Below are 17,828 nucleotides of genomic sequence, written 5' to 3' on the forward strand. Positions count from 1 at the left end.
AGAGCACTGGCTTTGCAGTCAGACAGACATGGATGTTCATTCCGATTCCTGACTCTCCTCATTGATCCGTGAGAACGTCGGACTCGAACCAGCTTCGGAAGGTACTGGGAGCAGCAAACAACCAGAGGCCCCATAACACAGGCCTCCTCCTCCCGAGGAGCGAGTGGACACCGGTCACGCCCCGGCTCGGACCCAGCTGCAGCTCCAGTGTGGGGAAGCCGGGGGGCCAGTGCAGAAGCTGGGACTGGGCCAGGCTGGGAAGGTCCTCACCTGCCCCCTCCCCTGAGGTGCCTCCAAGAAGAAAGCGGGGGAAGGAAGGGGAGGGAAGCAGGTGACATTCCAGGAGGCCTCCCTGCCTGGGCTTCTAGGCACCGCATCCCGCATCCCGTATCCCAGCAACCCCATGAGGCCGTTTTCTTTCCCTCTGTTTGGCAGATTAGGAAACTGAGGCTCAGAGAGGTGGAGTGAGGTCACCCAGAGAGTAAGCAAGTTGATCCAGAATTCACCGGGGGCCGCATTCCTTCCAAAACCCCTCAGAAAATCCTCACCCTGTCCTAGGAGGCGGATTCCATTATCCTGCTGGCTGACGCAGAACTCGGAGCTAAGTGAGGTTAGGCAGCTCGCCTGACCTCACAGAGCTCCTCCATGCTGCTCCCCAACCCCCTCAGCCCAAACGCCCGGACCTGGGGCCACGGTCTGTGCCCTGCAGTCCACCGCAAAGTCACCCCTGGGAAGGGGGACGGGAGGGGAACCAGCAGAAATCCATTATTTCTGCTCTACCCTCAACCTCCAACATCTGCTTCTCTAGGACCTGGGTGTGGCCACTGGTCAGGGTGCAGGATTGGGGGCGGGGGTGGGGGACCCACTGAGGTCCTGTGGCCACATAGAGGGTGAACAACAGGCTGGGAGACCAGGCAGGCAGCTGGGACAGGACAGCTCCGTTTCCTGCTCCTTCCCTAGAGTAGTCAATACCAGACACCCCTTAAAAATGTGAGGACTGTAGATGGGGGGAGGGGGGAAGGAGGAGGTGACCCTGGGAGGTGGGGAGTTGTGTCTCCCCTACTTCCAGGGGAGGAGGAAACCGAAGTTCAGAAACCTTAAGTGATGCATCCAAGGCTCACAATGACCGAAGGACATGCAGATCTGAGCCCCAGGCCAGACCTGTGGACCCATGTCCGGGGCTCCTCTGGCTGCCAAGGGTCCACTTCTGTTTCTGAGCCTTCTCCTCCTCTCCCCACATGCGGCTGGGCAGCCCCTTGCTGCAGGCCTACAGCCGCACGTCCTGCCGCCAGCTCTTCATTCTCCCTCCACCTCCCCGGGAACTTGGTCCCTGCTCTCCCTCCCACCCAGAACATTCTTCCGCCAGAGGCCTGCTTACACTCTGTGCCAGACTTTGCTTTAACGTTCCCTCCACAGAGAGGCTTCCTCTGACCATCTTATCTGAAACAGGCACCCCCTCTACTTAAAATAATTAGCTTTGGCGCAGGGGTGGGGGCCGGACAAAAAGACAGCCATGCTGGGAGATGGGCACCTCGGGGTTCATTGCTCAGTTGTCTCTATCTTTTTTATGTTTGAAATTTCCCATAATAAAATTTTTTAAATAATAAACTATATAAGTTGTATTTTTTTATCTTTAAGGAGGCTCCACACCAGTGTGGAGCCCAATGTGGGGCTTAAACTCACGACCCTGAGATCAAGACCTAAGCTGAGATCAAGAGTCAGATGCTTAATCCACTAAGCCACCCAGGTGCCCCAAATAATGAATTATAGAATCAACATTCCTGGGGAGCCTGAGTGGCTCAGTGGGTTAAGCGTCCAACTCTTGATTTTGGGTCAGGTCACAATCTCAGCAGGGTGAGATTGAGTCCTGCATCAGGCTCTGCGCTCAGTCTGCTCATCCCTCTCCCTGTGCCCCTCCCCCCACTTGTGAACTCTCAAATAATTAAACTTTTAAAGAAAGAGAGAGAAATCAACATTCCTTCCGCCTGTCTCTATCCCGTCACCTGGTTTATCTTCCTTCCTAGTACTTAACTCCACCTGGCATCACACGGTGCACCATTGGGCCACCGTGGGCCCAGCCTCGGGAGGAGCATGGGGACAGAGGACTGCTGTATTCCAGTGCGGCTCGGGCAGAGGGCCTGAGGGGGGCGCTCAGCATGGACCAGAGTGCGGGGGGGGGGGGGGGGGGCGCTTGGTGGGCAAGCAGAGCCTGGGCCTTGTGCAGAGGATGGAGATGGAGAGCGCACACCACACCTGTGTCCCACCCGCCTCACCTGCCTCCTGACTGTTCAACGACACAGCAATTCATCTCCACTTCTGAGGTTTTACACGTATTCCCTCTGCCGGAAAGCTCTTCCCTGGCTCTCCTCCTCCTTCGGGTTTAAGCATGAGTGTGGGCTGTGCAGAGAGACTGACCCCGAGCAGCCCTCGGGAACAGACACTCGGGGATTATCCACACCAGCACCCCGTTTCCTGCAGAGCAAGTGGTAGGAGGCTTTGCTGCTTCCAGTTGTCCAGCCAGCCCTGCACGCGCACCTTCCCTCTGTGGCTTTGCAGGGTGTCCCTCTAGAGGCAGTGTGTATTTTCCCAGCACACTGACGGTGGACTTGACCACGAGACAAGCTTTGGCCGATGGGATGTGGGCAGAAGTGAGAGTGTCTCACTTCAGGGGCTGCAGAAGCACGACAGCTTTCTTTTCGCCCCCTGGCCCCTTGCCATCCCCATGGGACACACACGTCCCCAGAAGTCCAAGGATGAGTGGCCTATTGAGCAGCCCAGCCAGATCCACGGATCCCCAGCCGATCTGCAGACTTGTGAGGGAGAACGAATGATTGTTGTGGAAGCCCCTGCGTTTGGGCTTGTTAGGTGGCATAATGGTGACCACCGATGACTGGTCTGCAGAACTTAACATGCTCTCATTTATCTGCCTGTGTAGTCGCCATGGTCTGGGTGCATGCTAGCCCACAGGCTCCCTGAGGCCAGGGCCCTCCCCGTCTACTGTAGTCAGTACCCAGTACGGGACAGGGTCTGACGGCTGGAGAATGTCGAATATGCACATCAAGCCAGGGAATGAATGGATACAGTGTCTTAAAGGGTCGGAAGCAGGGGAGTGGTGGGAGCAGACCAGTGGGGTCTGTGGCGGTGGGGGGGCATTTGCAGGAGATCCAGCGAGGAAGGTGGCGCCGTGGTTCAGAAGGAGACACAGGTGGCCAGGACTCTGGAAAGAACAGAGAAGCCGACAGATTTGGGATGAGTAACCCCCAAGCTGAGGCCGATTCAGCCCGTCCTGAAGGCCAGGCTCTCCCTGCACACCCCTTCATTAAATCCTCAAACCACCATACGGGGTGGGTACTGTGATCATCCCCGTTTTCAAGAAGAAGAAACCGAGGCACAGAGAGGGTCATAACCTTCCCAGGTCACACAGCGAGTAAGCCGCGGCTGCCAAACGAGGCAGCCCAGCCCTGGGGTCCTCACGCTGACCCCCTCCCCACACCCTTGTGTTCCAGTCTCACATTTCAGAGCAACATCGGGGGGGTCCGGAGACACGGGTGGCATGAGGGGGGCAGAGAAATTCACCCCAGCACGTGTGGGAGGAGGAGATGGCTCACCACCGGGAGATACCAGGGAAAGCATTTTGCTTTTTGCCATTTAATTCAAGTGGTCATGCCTTGGATTGTGTATTGGGACCCCTTTCCCCTGGGGACTGGGGGGAGGCGGGATCTGTGAACACGGAGAGGGGAGCTCCACCAGACCATACACTTTCCCCGTTCCCTCTCCCTTGCTCGCCCCACCCCGGGGAAGACTAGTTGGATGGTTCCTCCCAGAGTTAATGACCCCTGTGTGGACCACCCACACCCTTCAGCCAGGGTTAGAGACAAAGCAGTGAGAGAATTCCTAGTGACAGAACCTCAGGCATTGGTGAGAGGCCTGCAGAGCAAACCCAGGAGGAGGGAGTCTCTGTACAGGCCCCCAAAACTCCTCTGGGTTGGGAACCCCCAAGCTGGTGGGCGGAGGTGTGGATGGGAACCCTCCCATCTGCCTGCTCTTTGCAGTTTACAAAGCACTTTCCCACACAGCAGTCTCGTAGGACAGGACGGAGGCTTGCTGACTTCCCAGCGCACCTGGAAGGACCAGAGCTGGGTGGGACCCCGGGCTAACGGCCACCCCCTCCTTGCTCTGCGCCCCCGGGTGATGCGGCCGTCTGTCCAGGCGTTGGAGGCGTGGACCGGGCTGACGTCACGAGGGTGTGGGATCGGCCCACGCAGGGGCCTGGGGACTCACCGGGTGGGAGGTCAGTGCCCCACGGAGTTGTCCCCATGGAGGGAGCCAGAATCCTTAGAACAAACCTCATGAGTGGAAAGACTCTTGGAAAGAATGTGGCTGACAGTGATGCTCAGCGAACTGAGGTGAAGAAGGGGAGGGCTGAGGTCATGCCGTGCCCCAGAGCTGCTCAGACTGGGACCGGAGGAGAAGTCAGTCTGGAAAATTCCATGGGCAGAGCCCAGAGAAGCCTCCAGCTCCTGACTTCTTCCTCCTCCCTCAGACCAGCAGCCACTCCCTCCTCGGACCCTCTTCTGCACACCCTGTAGGGCCCGGGGGTTCTGGGTGCTAGGGGTACAGCAACAGGAGTGAGGGACAAGGTCTCCCACACGGCTGGTGGGAGAGGTAGAACGGGGGTCAGGAGGGAGGGCTTTCCTCTGGCCCCATGCGGGATTCCTGGCTTTCTCGGCAGGGAATCCAGGGGCTAGAATGTTCCAGCCATGAACTTGTTTCCATGGTCCCCCTCCTCTCCCACAACAGCCTGACTTTCTCCAGCCTGGACTCTCTTCCTTTTGCCCCAGATGGTGCTCCCTGTTAAACTCCGATCTGCCCACCGAAGGCGAACACACAGGCCTCGTCCATCAGGGACGCCTAGTTTATCCTTGGTTTTATTTGTTCCTGTGCAGAGCCTGCCACCCCCCCCACCCCCCCCCCCCAAAAAAAGTCACCGTGGAGGCATTTGCTGAGTGGTCACGGATGAATTCAATCATTCGGCAGATATCCCGGGGAACGGCTGCTGCCGGGCCACCGGGACATGAACACGAGCCAGACACCCCGTTACAGATCTGACGGTGGCCATACAAGGCGATGAAGAACCACCTGCTGTGTGGTCACTCCAATTTTCCAAGTAGCAGGGATCCTTACAAGTATCTGCCAAACTGGGGGCGCCTGGGTGGCGCAGTGGGTTGAGCGGCTGACTCTTGGTTTCGGCTCAGGTCATGCTCTCAGGGGCATGAGACCGAGCCCCGCAATGGGCTCCAGCTCAGCATGAGTCTTCTTCACATTCTCGCTCTCCCTCTCCCTCTTCCACCCCATCCCCACTCTCTCTCTCTCTCAAATAAATAAATAAATCTTAAAAAAAAAAAGTATCTGCCAAACTGGACTGGACCAAATGCCAAAAACACGTCCAACACACAGTCAAATGCATCAACATCAGTATTCCATTGTCCTCTGGTGGCCCAGAAGGTGCGCCAGGCCTGTGAGACACAGCAGGGTCTCAGCACTGGTCACTCTCTCTTCTTCCCATTTCTCAGCTGAGACGACCTAGGCCGAGGAAGGTCACGCAGCTGGGCACGGCCGGGATGAAAACTCAGATTGTGTGGGGTGAATGTCGATGTTCTTCCAGCGGCCTGGGTGCTCCCTGGCCTTGGCTTCTCAGCCTGCTGGAGAAGAGCCATGTGCAGCCAGACAGAAGGAGGCTAGCACAGAGACGTGCCAAGAGGTGGGGAGCACCACAGCCTTCTTGGGGCCCTCCTTGCTGACTCGCCCTTACATCTCAGCAGCCAGGAGTGGGTGCCCTGGTCGGCCTAGCTGCAAGGGAGTCCGGGAGGTGGGTGTGTCCCCTGGCCTGCCCCCAGTGTCCCCGGGTCCTTGCAAAAGAAAGAAGAGGGATGGACGTGGGTGGGCAACTTTGCTGGGCTGGCCTCATTTTTTATGATGGGGATGAGGACCACTATTATGAGTATCATTATCAGTCTGGCCATTCCCTGCCTGTCACCAGCCCAGCCTCCAGCACCGACCCCAGGGCACGGGACACACACGTGCACACAGACCCGCAGGGAGGGACCCCTGAGCCCCCGCCGCAGCCTCTCAAGGCACAGGGCACAGAGGCTTCTTGCCAGGCTGGAGACCACAGGAGCCACGAGCCCAGCACTTGTCCCCACAGGGCTCCCGGCGTCCCCACAGGGCTCCCGGTGTCCCCACAGGGCTCCTGGTGTCCCCACAGGGCTCACAGCCCCACCCTCCACTGGCGCGGCCCCAGCAGGGACAGCTATTTTGAGAGTAGCTGGCTGGCAGGTGTCACCTCGTGATGGAACAGTTCTCACTTGAGCCAGACAGACCCTGGCTGGTGGCCTCTGCTCTCTGCCTCCCCGCCTCCACCTGGCAGCTTCCCCTCCCAACCTCATGCCCCGCCTTCCCCTCTGCCACCCATTACCCCCTCCCCAACCTTTTCCTCCCCATCTCTTTCCTTCTCTCTCCCCCTCCCTCCCTCCCTCTCCTTCTCTTCCCTCTCTCCCCTTCTCTCTCTCCCTTTGTCTCCCTCTCCCCCATCTCCCTGTCTCCCTCTCTCTCCCTCTTTCCCTCTTTCTCCCTCTCCCTGCCCCGTTCCCCCCTGTCCCCTGCTTCTATGACATCCAGCCAGCATTCCCTGAGTCCCCAGCAATGAGCACAGCGCTGACACTGACTCACATTGGTCCTTCACTGCTGGCCTGGTAACAGCAGAGCGGGGATTCACGGCCCGGTGTTCTGGCTCCCGCACCACATGTCTGAGGCCTGGCGCTCTCCCGGAGGGCCTGCGCTGGGCTCGAGGGACGAGGGACATGAGCCCGAAGAGAGAGCAGTGGCCGCTCTTGAGCTCACTGTCCAACGGGGGAGCAGCGAGGGCTCAGTTGCCTGGATGGGCACGGGCACCCCATCTGGCCTCACTGTGTTGGTGGCTGGGGAGCTCACTAACCAGGCTGGGGGGGCGCTGGAGGGACCTTGAAACATCACCCAAGGGGTAGAGCTTGGACTCTGTGCTCAGGCAGTGGGGAGCCACGGGGGCTCCTGCACGGCTTGATCGGGTTTAGGTTGAATCGGATTGCCGAGGGACTGGACAGTAGTGGGGAGGCTGGAAGGACAGAGGGAGGACGCTTGCTGGTCAGGGTGCTGTTGTGATACGCTGGCCGGCCAACCAGAGGGGCCTCCAGACACGTGCAAGGGGCCCGGCGTGTGGCTTTGGGTCTGCTTTGGACGGTCCTGGCCATGCCCATGGGTCCCCCTCTCCGCCTTCACACCACGCCCCATTCCCACCCCATGCCTTTGCACCCACCACTTCCCTGGCCTCGACACCCTTGCTACTCCTCTCCAGTGAGCGTTCCCAGACTTCCATTTCAGTTCAAGGGCACCTATTCCAGGGGGCCCTCCCTGATGAGCCTCTAAAGCCATAGTGGCCTTGGGAGCTATCTTACCCAGCCCCTGCCCTGCTCTCTTCCATCCCTCTACACCTCTGCTTACACGGTCCCACTGCTGGAGAGCCCACCGCCTGAGTTCAGATTTCACCCCCTCCGCTTCCTGGCATGTGACTTACCCTCTCTGTGCCTCGATGTCCTCATCTGTGAACTGAGGACTGTGGCGCCACCTACTTGGCAGAGTTGTTATGGGAAATAAACAGATATGCCTGGAGCTCACTTGACAGAGGGCCTGTGGGTTCGTGGTAAGCAGCCAGCGGGCAGCACCCAGCACCCAGTGCTGTCCTATCTCCCAAACCGAGGGCTCAGGGGTGCGGGGCATCCTCCCGGCTCCCCGCAGTGCCAGTCCTGCCCCCGGGGCCACCAGCACACATCCAGCCCATCCTCCACATGGCGCTGGGAATATCTGAAGGCAGGGATCAGTCCCCTGAGTTTTCCTGCCTCCTGACCAAACAGCCCAGTCCCTCCCCCCACCCCTCCCACAGTGAGGGTTCCAGGCCCTTCTGCACAGCCCTTTCCCCAGCACATTCCCAGGCAGGGCTCTCTCAGATCCAAGGTCCCCTCATCGGTGCTCCCTGGGCCCCTGCTTTGCGCTGCGGCCATCCCTGCTTCCAGAGCTGCTCTTGCCTTCCTCGGAGGCTCTGGAAGCAGGAGTCCTGCTCCTGCCACCTGGGACAAGATCAAGTTCAAGTGCAGTTGTTTGCGGTTGCTGTGATCGGAATTATATACTTTCCTTTTGTATAATTCTTGAATGATGGTTCTTGAATTGGGTTTTGTGGCCTGGCTTTATGCCTCCAACTGGACCTTCAGGTCGCCGAGGGCAGGGTCCACCTTTCCTTCCATCAGATCCCCCATAGCACCTAGAGTGCCAAAAATACTCCAGTCGGTTATTGGGTCACAGGCCCCCAGAAACTCAGAGCTTCAAGGGGTTTCAGGGATCAGCCAGCTCGATGCTCCCATTTCACAGATGGGGGAGCTGAGGTCCAGAGAGGTCACATGGCTGGTTCACAGCCATTTCCAGTGTGACTCCCCAAGGGCCCTCATGCTTCTCACAGCCCCAGAAGGGCCTGTTTATCTCACTCAGGCTTCTGTCTCCAAGCCAAATCCCCCTTTCTCACGACTTTTTTCACTGACATCCTTTATCAAAGACTCTGAACGACTGGGTGTGAGCCAAAGAACCAGGACCCCAGACTGCGTCCCCAGGCCGATCACAACCACATGAGGATGAAGTCTGTGGGCGGTCAGGCCTGGAGGGAAATGTGCAACATTGACGGTGGGCAACCTACGAAGATGGGCGTTTTTTCCTCCTTCCTTTTCATTTTAACATTTCCACGTGGCTCTGAAATCAAGGCATAAGGAAGGACGGTGCCACCAACATCCCCACACAGCCCCCTCCCACAGTTCGGCTGTATGGCTACAGCAATCCTGGAAAGTTCTGTCCTCCCCGCTTCTCAAAATGAGAAAGGTGGGGTGCCAAGAGGTTTAGAGAAATTGAGTGCCCAGTTCACGTAGCTACTGAGTGATAGCGGCTGAATGGCTGAACATGAACGTGAAACCAAGTCTAGCATTCTCCCCCTAAAGAGGAAGGGGGTGGAGGGTCAAGGAAGGTGGGACTGCGGGAGGGAGGGGGAGGGAGGAGAGAGGAAGGAGGGGAGGGAAAAGAGGGGGGAGGAGGGGGAGGGAGGGGGAGGGAGGGAAGGCATAAATAACCTACAGAAGCTACATTCACTGGTTTGTTCTGGGCACACACAGTGCTTAGTACTTGGTGGATGGATGGATGGATGGATGGATGGATGGATGGATGGACGGACAGACGTCGGGCAAGCAGCAGTTCCAGGACTAACAGCACGGTCATTTCTGTACACTCTCTCGGCTTCTGAGAGGTGAGGGTGCTAGACAATGGTCTGAGCCTGGGCCCCTCTGTGGAGGATCTTAAACCTTCCCCTTCCTTGCCCTCACCCTTGGAGCGGGCAACAGGAAGACAGGAAAGGGAGAAAGAACAGATGGGGAATTACCATGAACTTGCTGTGTGCTTCTCCCTCTGGCCTCAGTTCCCCTAATGACAGAGTGAGGGGATAGGACTAGGTCAGCAGTTTCCCACCTGGCTGATACCAGAATTCCCTGGGAAGCTTGTGGAAATGCAGGTTTCCAGGTCCCCAGTCTAGTGAACCAGCATCTACTTTAACAGGCTGCCCAGGTGACCTCACAATAGGCCAGATTCAGCGATGAGGGACTAAATGGACTCTGTGGTCCCAGTTGGGACACCCTCTGACCCATGGCCTTTCCTGTAAGCTCCCTCTTTATCTTCCCATCCTCCCTTTCTGATAGTCAGGGTCCTTTCAATTACACTGTCAAAAGCAACCCACAGCAGCTGAGGGGAATTTATTTGCTGACATACTGAAAATTCAGAAGTGGATCTGCCTTCAGGCCCAGCTGGATCCAGGAACTCAAACATCCTCAAGGCTCATCACTTCATCTTTCAGACATTCTTCTTTCCTCAGCATGTTGGTTTTCTTTTCTGGTAGGCTCTGTCTCTGCATGGCATGGCAATGGCTCCTGACCATTCCTACCTCATTCATGCCAGCCCATGAGCCTGTAGAAAGCAAGAGACCCTCTGTCTTTGGTGTCCATGTATCAAAGCTCATGGAAGACTCTGATTGGCTCTGCCTGAGTCAGGTGCCCACCATGAGCCAATCTCTCTGCCAGGGGATGGGGCTTTCTGATTGGCCAGCCAGGGTCACATGACCCAAGCAAGTCCATGGGGCAGAAAACCTGTGTCTCTGCTGGGCTCCCCATTTCCTAGGCACATGGCCCTGGTCAAAGCCCAGCCACAGAGACTTTGTGGGAGGGGGCGAGATAGGCCAGCGTCCTCCAGGAGTCGACCTGTGTGAACAGGTGTTAGGTGACACAATCACTCAAAACGGTTGTCCCTCAGCAGTCACCTGTCTGGGGGTCGGGGGCTGTGGCAGCGTTCAGGAAACTTCCAGCAGATCCACGCTGACCACCTTTATACATCCTCGAAAGGAGGTGGTCCCAGTGACATGTGGCTTAGTGCCGAGTCTTGGGGCGCCTCCCTGTCTGGCTGTGGAATTTGCCCTTGGTGCTTGCAGGACCCTCTCCAGCGGGGCAGAGCTTAGACTGCTAGGTCCCAGAGAGGAGAGTCTTTCCTGCACCCCACAATCCGCAGGGAAGTTCCCCAGATCTTTGTGAAGATTGCGGGAAGGGGGGTACAGTGCTGGGACCCAGACAGTCCTGTGCTTCTGCCCCACTGGGTTGGGAGGGGGACAGGAAAGGGGGCAGGGGCCACAGTCGGTCAGGGCTGGCTCTGCGTGAGGGGGAGAAAGGGATCGTGCAGGCATGGGGGAAAGAGCAAGCCTTTCCTGGGACAGGGTGGAAGGCCAGGCGCTTCCAGAGAGAACGTGAAGCTCTCCGTGCAAACCCTCCCCCACCGCTGCCCTCCCCCCACCATTCAATATATTCCACTGCCCCAGGTAGGAGACAGGGGTTTTGTGGAAACTGAGGAAGGGGCTGGATTCCACCCCCGAGCTGGCATCACACAGGGCAGAGGACCCATGGGAGTTGGAGGAGCACCAGGAAGAGGAGCAGGAACCTGAGGCTGGAGGACCGCACGGCTCTTTGGGAGCCGAGGCTGGTGGCACTGGTATCAGGATTTGCAAGGGCAGGGGCCCAGTTGACATCCAGCCCACGGCCCAGGTAGGTGCTCGATACTCTCCTTCCGATCTGCAAAGCTGAGCCCAAACACAAGCCCCTCCACTCTGCAGGAGGTAGGAGACACAGAACTGGAACCCAGACCTCAGGCTCTAGGCCGGGTGGAGTCCGGAGATGGAGGCTGGCAGATGGCAGAAGGAGCAGGGAGGGCTGAGGTGGAGAGGCCCGCTCCCTCTGCCTGCCCCTTCCGGCCTGGTGCCAGGGGACAGGCTCACAGAACAGGAGGGGCTGGGGATACAGCTCGCTGCTGCGTGGACCCAGTTCTAATCAAAGCCCAACTCACAGGGCATCTGTCACCATGGCAATGGGAAAGTTGCTCAGCAGAGGCAGAATCAAGCACTCCGGCCTGTCACCATCACCAGGAGGTGCCTCCTGGGGCCAGGCCCAGGGGTAGGCACTTTCCAACACGCCGTCCCACTGAGGCCCACCACTGCCATGGGCATTCTGCCGATGAGAGGCATGGCCCCGGTCTGCTGGCTCCAGGTCCCGCAGTGGATGGGAATCGGGAGGGCTGGATCCAAACCCCCATCTCCTGCTGGGACGTCTCCCAGCCTGCCAGGCACCTCATCCCTTCTGAGCCTCCATCCCCCCTCCCCACCCAAAGCACTGTCAGGGGTAGATGGGGGTAGCTCTGCATCCTCCGTGGTGGAGAGCTGGCGGACAGGCGTGACGACCCGTTGAGCAGGGCTCTGGGCCTCCTGTGACAATCTCCCGCCCTCTGGGCTTAATTACCGCCCTGTCCCTTGTGGGATTCGCTAATGGTGCTTCCCCTTGGCGGCTCATGTCGGACAGATGTGGCGGCTCACACACTCTGTGCTCCAGGCCTTCTCAGCCCCTCTTCTAGGGACGGCCCCGTCCCCCAGCTGCCGTGGTAGGAAATGTCCCCGTCATTCACTCCCCATCTCTCAAGACAAGGACTGACCCAGCTGAGCCAGTCGGAGCGCTCCCCAGGGGACTGATGTACGCACGGCCACCAGGAGGAGGATGCTGAGAGGAGACCTCCTGGGACCCCTTTGTCCCAGATGTTCTGGAGAAGGTGTATCAGTCGGGCTTCAGTGACCGACAACAGAATCTATTCTTTTTTTTTTTAAAGCACACTAAGCAGCGGAGCGTCCCGGAGCAACTTCCAAACTGTGCCACCGCGGCTCCTGCTCCAACAGAGAGCTGGGGAATCGGGAGGTCACCGCTCAGCGGCCAGCTCCAGAGCCCCGATCCACACGGCGACACGGGCGCTCGGTGCCGTCTCTCTCCCTGTGAACCCCGGTTCCGAATTCTCGCCCGCGTGGGGGACTGATGTGGCCCGCGGGTGGCCAGCTGCAGGCGAGTCCAGGGAACGGAGCGGCCGGGCTCCCCGCCTCCCACAGCACAGGAGGCAAGCTACGCGCAGGGTGTGGCCAGTGAGGCACGAGCCACAGTCGGACCCTCGCTGTCCTCACCGTCGTCCCGGACGATGCTGTCACAATGTCCCACGCCGCCCTGCGTCTGTTCTGCTATCATTCGGGGACATGGAGACCTGTCCCAAATACATCTCCGAGCAGTTATGAAGGTCAAGGTGAGAGAATAGTGAGAAAGACCTGTGCACCTGTGGCCTTAACCAAGTGGAAAAGGAACCCAGAGAAGGTGAAATGCCTTCCCCCAGGTCAGGCCTTCAAGCAGTAAAATGTGGGAGACGAGGACATAAGCCTGGGACTTCCTCTCCGTGGGCCTCAGGGGAGGGGGGTGGAGCCGGTGGGGCAGTGGCCCCAGGAGGAGGTGGTGGTGGGTTGTAATAAGTTATGTGTGGCTGGAGAGCACGTTTCCCCAAACCTCAGTGGCTTCGAACAACAGACATCCACGATCTCAGTTCTATGCGTTCTCCGGCCCAGGCTCTATCGTGAGGTTGCCGGTGGGGACTCGGCCAGGGCTGTGGTCTGATGTGAAGCCTCACCCGGGGGGGTTCCCTCCCAAGCTCACTGTCGCGACCGCTGGTCAGCTGCAGGTCCTGGCTGGCTGTGGGCCAGAGGCCGGCAGCTCACAACACGGCTTTCGAGCAAGCAAAAGGGGGCAGAGAAAGGGAGCCCCCAGGACACAGGCCCCCAAATCTCAGAAGGGACATCCCATCACTTCTGCTGTATTCTAGTTACTAGGCTCAGGTCACGCGATCAGCCCGCACTCAAGGGCAGAGTCTCTCGCAGGAGGTGGGGTCATTCGTGCCCTCGGAGCGACCACCCACCACAGGCTCCCGCCCCCAGGCTCTGAGAAGAGGGGTGGGCTGGGCCAGGAGGGGCGGCTGTCCCCCAGCTCCTTTGCACCCAGTGCACCCAGCCCTGGGTCCTGCAGATGGAGAGCTTGCGATGAAGCCGCCCTTGGCCACTGCCCCTTCCCCAGCGAGGCCAGCCCCCTGGAGGGGAGGGAGGATGGAGGAGTGAGGGCTCCACACCTCAGCAATGGCAGCGGCATGGCCTCCCCTGAGGTCAGACTTCCCCAGCAAACAGTAGGCTCCAAGGCCCCAAAAGGCAGCATGATGTCATGTAGGAGCAGCGAACTAAGAGCAAAGAGATCTGGGTCGCGGCCCTGGGCAAGCCCCGACTGGCTGTGTGTCTGTGAGCAAGCCACATGCCTCTCTGAGCCTCAGTCCTCCAGCTGTAACACAGAACGGTGGGCCGATACTGCCAAGGTCCTCCCGGGCTCCGACGGTCAAAGTTCTCCTCCACACAAAGGGGATCTCGGTTGGAGGCAACCTAAGGGCTTGGCCTGGGCCTCTACCACCTGCCCCTGAGGCACCTGCCCCCAGCAGCCCCTCCCCTCCCTTCTCCCTTCTCCCCCCCTGCCCAGCACCTGAATCCCGGGTCTCCCTGCTGACCTGCCATCTCTGTGCTCCTGCAGCCCAGCCGGCCCCCAACCCCCAGCCCTGCCCCACATAGAGCCAAGGAGGCCGGACTGGGCTTGAGGATGAGGCTGAGCCGATGGCGAGAGCCAGGGACTGGACAGTGGCCACAAGCCGTTCACCTGTCACCAGGTGTTGGCACTGGAGGCTGGCCTCTCGTCTTCCTCCCCAAGGAAAGTGAAGAAAGCTGCTTCCAGACGCGGAGCATCTGCTCTCGGTCCCTCCACCCCCCCGCACCCCAGCTCTGCTGTGGAGGAGCAGGTTCCTCGTAGGGGGCTGTGAACGAGGCTGTCAAAGCTGCGTCTGGCTCGCAGGCTGGGGGCTTACGTAACTGACGGCTGGCGCCCCTACCCGACTCCACCTCAAGGCCCAAGGCCACCTGCTGCCCCCACCCCAGGCCCCGTGGAGTCCCTCCTCCTGGAAGGTGTCACAGCACCAGTGTCCTCCCACGAGGTCCTCCGCGCTGCCCAGACATTCTTCTCTGGGCCTTTCTGCTCCGAGGCGGGAAGAAACAAGCTTTGTTCTCCGTATTCCTGGTGTCTAGGAAACGTAGTGGATGCCCAGGAAATGTAGTTGAATGGACTAAAAAAAAAAATCACTAATAATAATAGAAACACATAGCACGTACCATGTGCCAAGGACTCGCCCAGGAACTCTGCATACACTAATGCCTTCCAACCTCATCCCAACCCTACACTGAGGTCCTATGCAAATCTCCCCAACACAAGTGGCTGAGCGAATGGCACTCTTTCAGGAGAAGGCACTGACCCAGGAGAGCCGACATCACAGGGCGTGAAGCCTGAGAGGGTGTAGGGGAGTGATAACCGGTTCCCTAGCTCCTCCATCTCTTGATGATCACACCTCCCCAGGGAGGTAGAAAGAGCAAAAATTCTGCCACCATCCCCGTTTCCCTGATCTGTAGCAGTCAGGATAGGAAAGATGAGGCCGTGTAACCTCCGAATCTTGGTGGCTTAACGCAGCAAAGGTTTCTTTTGCACTCATGTAACACAACAATCTCGGGGAGAGCAGGGCTCTGCTCCCCCGTGTCCCCACGGAGGAACCTGCCTGCAATTTCCCCAGCCGCTGCTCAGGACGAAAGGAGTTGGAACAATTGGGCAACAGCCCCGCAAGATTCCTACCCACAACTGATCCTTCTAACACTTAAGATTCTGTGATTTTCAGAGGCTGTTGGCAAAGATTCGCGGGTCAGATGTCCCTGAGTTTGGATCCAGGCTTCCCCCATTGCTGTGACTTAACCCTGCAGTGCCTCAGTTTCCCACCTGTGATCAGAGCCGATTCCTGCTTCAGGCGTCCCCCAGGGTCTGGTACTCACAAGGCCTCTAACCCAAGCAAGTGGTGAATATCCAGAGCCTACTGGATTCTCCAGGCTGAGTCTGAGCCAGGGAGTTTCCAGATTCCCAGGGTCAGGCCGGGAGGTCCCTGGGAAGCCACCGAACAGAGCCTGCAGCCAGCCCCCGCGGGGAGGGAGGTGGCAGTCCGCTGCTGCCGTGGCTGGCGCTCTGGCTCCCCCTCGTGGACACTCTCCCCTTCGCGCGCCCAGAACAGGGGCTCACTTTTATTTTTAAAATCTCCTGATTGCTGCGCCCCAGAACGCCCTGAGTCCTCGGAAAACCAGGACAGTTGGTCACCCTAAAATAGGGGAAATACAGATCCATCTTGGGGACTTGTGGCCAGAGCTGGAGAACACATATGAAAAGCCATCAGCTCGGGACCCACCACAGGGCCCACACTCTACAAGTGGAAGGTGCAGTCATCCTTACAGAGTGAGCCTGAGTCTGAAACCCAAGGCCCTCCCCTTCCTGGCTGTGTGCCCCAAGATCAGTTTCTTTATATCCCTGGGTGTCTGTTTCCCCTGGTTTCAAAAGGGGCTAATAATCATGCCGACCGAGCATGGTGTGGGGAGGGCAAGGTGAAGTAACGCAGGTAGAGCACGTCATTCAGAGGGCACCGTGCCTGCTCGGCAGGTGTGCCTGTGGTTAGTAACAGGGTCACTAAGGCGAGGGGAGAGCTGCTCCACGTTTACCAGGTGCTGTACCCCACCGGCACCCAGAGCAGCCAGTGGGTCTCTTACTTGGTCCTGAGCCTTCGTTCTTTTTTTACCTACCCACAACTGACCTAGGAGGTGGGGCCTGGCTGTGAGCAGCCTCCCCCTTGGTACCTTCACTCCCAGCCCACCCACCCCTCCCCCAGGAGGCATTTTCCTTGAGAGCAAGCTGAGGTTCAGGCCTTCCGGGGAGCAGCAGCTCCGGACCCCTCCAGTTTGAGGTTCTCCTGGGCCCAGGGGCCTCACACCCTGTCTATGCCCCAAACAAGGCTGGAAGTCAGGACAGAATCTTCCCCAGAGCACAAGGGCCTGTTTGAGAACAGACCCCAGCAAAGGTCCCGGGTTGGGGGTGGGGGGTCTTCAGACATTACGGAAGGTAGAAACCCCAGACTCTCATCCCTCTTCCAGGCTGCTCATTTGTTCCTTGTCAGAGTCCTTTCTCTGATCTCACCACCACCATTCATTCGCTGTGTGACCGTGGGATGGTACCCAAGCCCTCTGTGCTGTTTCCTCATCCCTGACATGAGGGTAATAAACCCCTAACTCAGGGTCTTCTGGAAAGAGGAAATCACGAATGTACTCGTGCCTCGCACACAGTAGTGCTCAGCAAGGGTGGCCCATTACCATCCATCCATCCATCCATCCATCCGTTCAGCACTGTGCTGCGGAATTCGACTCAACCTGCCCATGAACTGCCAGGGGGTAGCCCAGGGCAAAGGAAAGCCCCAGAAGGCCCTGGCACCCCGCATGAAATATGTTCCCAGCAAGCCCTTCATCCTGGTCTCTAAAGCCCTCCTCCCCGAGTCATTGTGCTGTCATAGCTACAGGGGACTTGGCTCTCCCTTGAACACAATGCCACACGGCTCCCTCTGCCTGCAATGCCTTCCCTTCTTCCCCTATCCCTCGTGAAGGAAGGCTGGGGGACCACCCAGGAGGCACCAGGCTGGCCCTGTCCCACCGTGGCATCCATGAGAACACACTGCATTTTCCTCCCCCACTCACGTCCCCTTTGTGGTGGGCACAGTGGTGTCCCCCCACCTGAGAATCCTGTTGGAGCCTTAACCACCAGGACCTCAGAATGTCACTGAGAGGATTGTGTTAAAATGAGGTTGTGGGACAGACCCTGACCCAGTATAATTGATGTCCTTTTAAGAAGAGATCGGGGGGCGCCTGGGTGGCTCAGTTGGTTAAGCGACTGCCTTCGGCTCAGGTCATGATCCTGGAGTCCTGGGATCGAGTCCCACATCAGGCTCCCTGCTCGGCAGGGAGTCTGCTTCTCCCTCTGACCCTCCCCCCTCTCATGTGCTCTCTCTCATTCTCTCAAATAAATAAATAAAATCTTTAAAAAAAAAAGAAGAGATCGGGACATACACAGAATGAGGACACAGAGCAAGGTGTGAGGACATGGAGCGAGGTTGGCCATACACAAGCCAAGGAGAGAGGCCTCAGGGGAAACCAACCCTGCCGACGCCCGGATCTGGGACCTCCAGCTTCCGGAGCCGGGAGGACATGAAGGTCTGCTGTTCAAGCCCCCCAATCTGAAGTACTCTCTTATGGCAGCCCGTGCAGAGGGGACCCTCCACCCCCTAAATCCAAACGGCATATTACAGGCTCATCCAAACTGGCCTTTTGCTGAATTGTGGTAGAAGCTTACCAGTCTACTACTCCCAGCCAATTC

Source organism: Mirounga angustirostris, unplaced genomic scaffold, assembly GCF_029215605.1.
Source record: "Mirounga angustirostris isolate CCGP_5_RB_7025 unplaced genomic scaffold, mMirAng1.0.hap1 SCAF_5, whole genome shotgun sequence".
In the NCBI taxonomy this organism is placed as follows: domain Eukaryota; kingdom Metazoa; phylum Chordata; class Mammalia; order Carnivora; family Phocidae; genus Mirounga; species Mirounga angustirostris.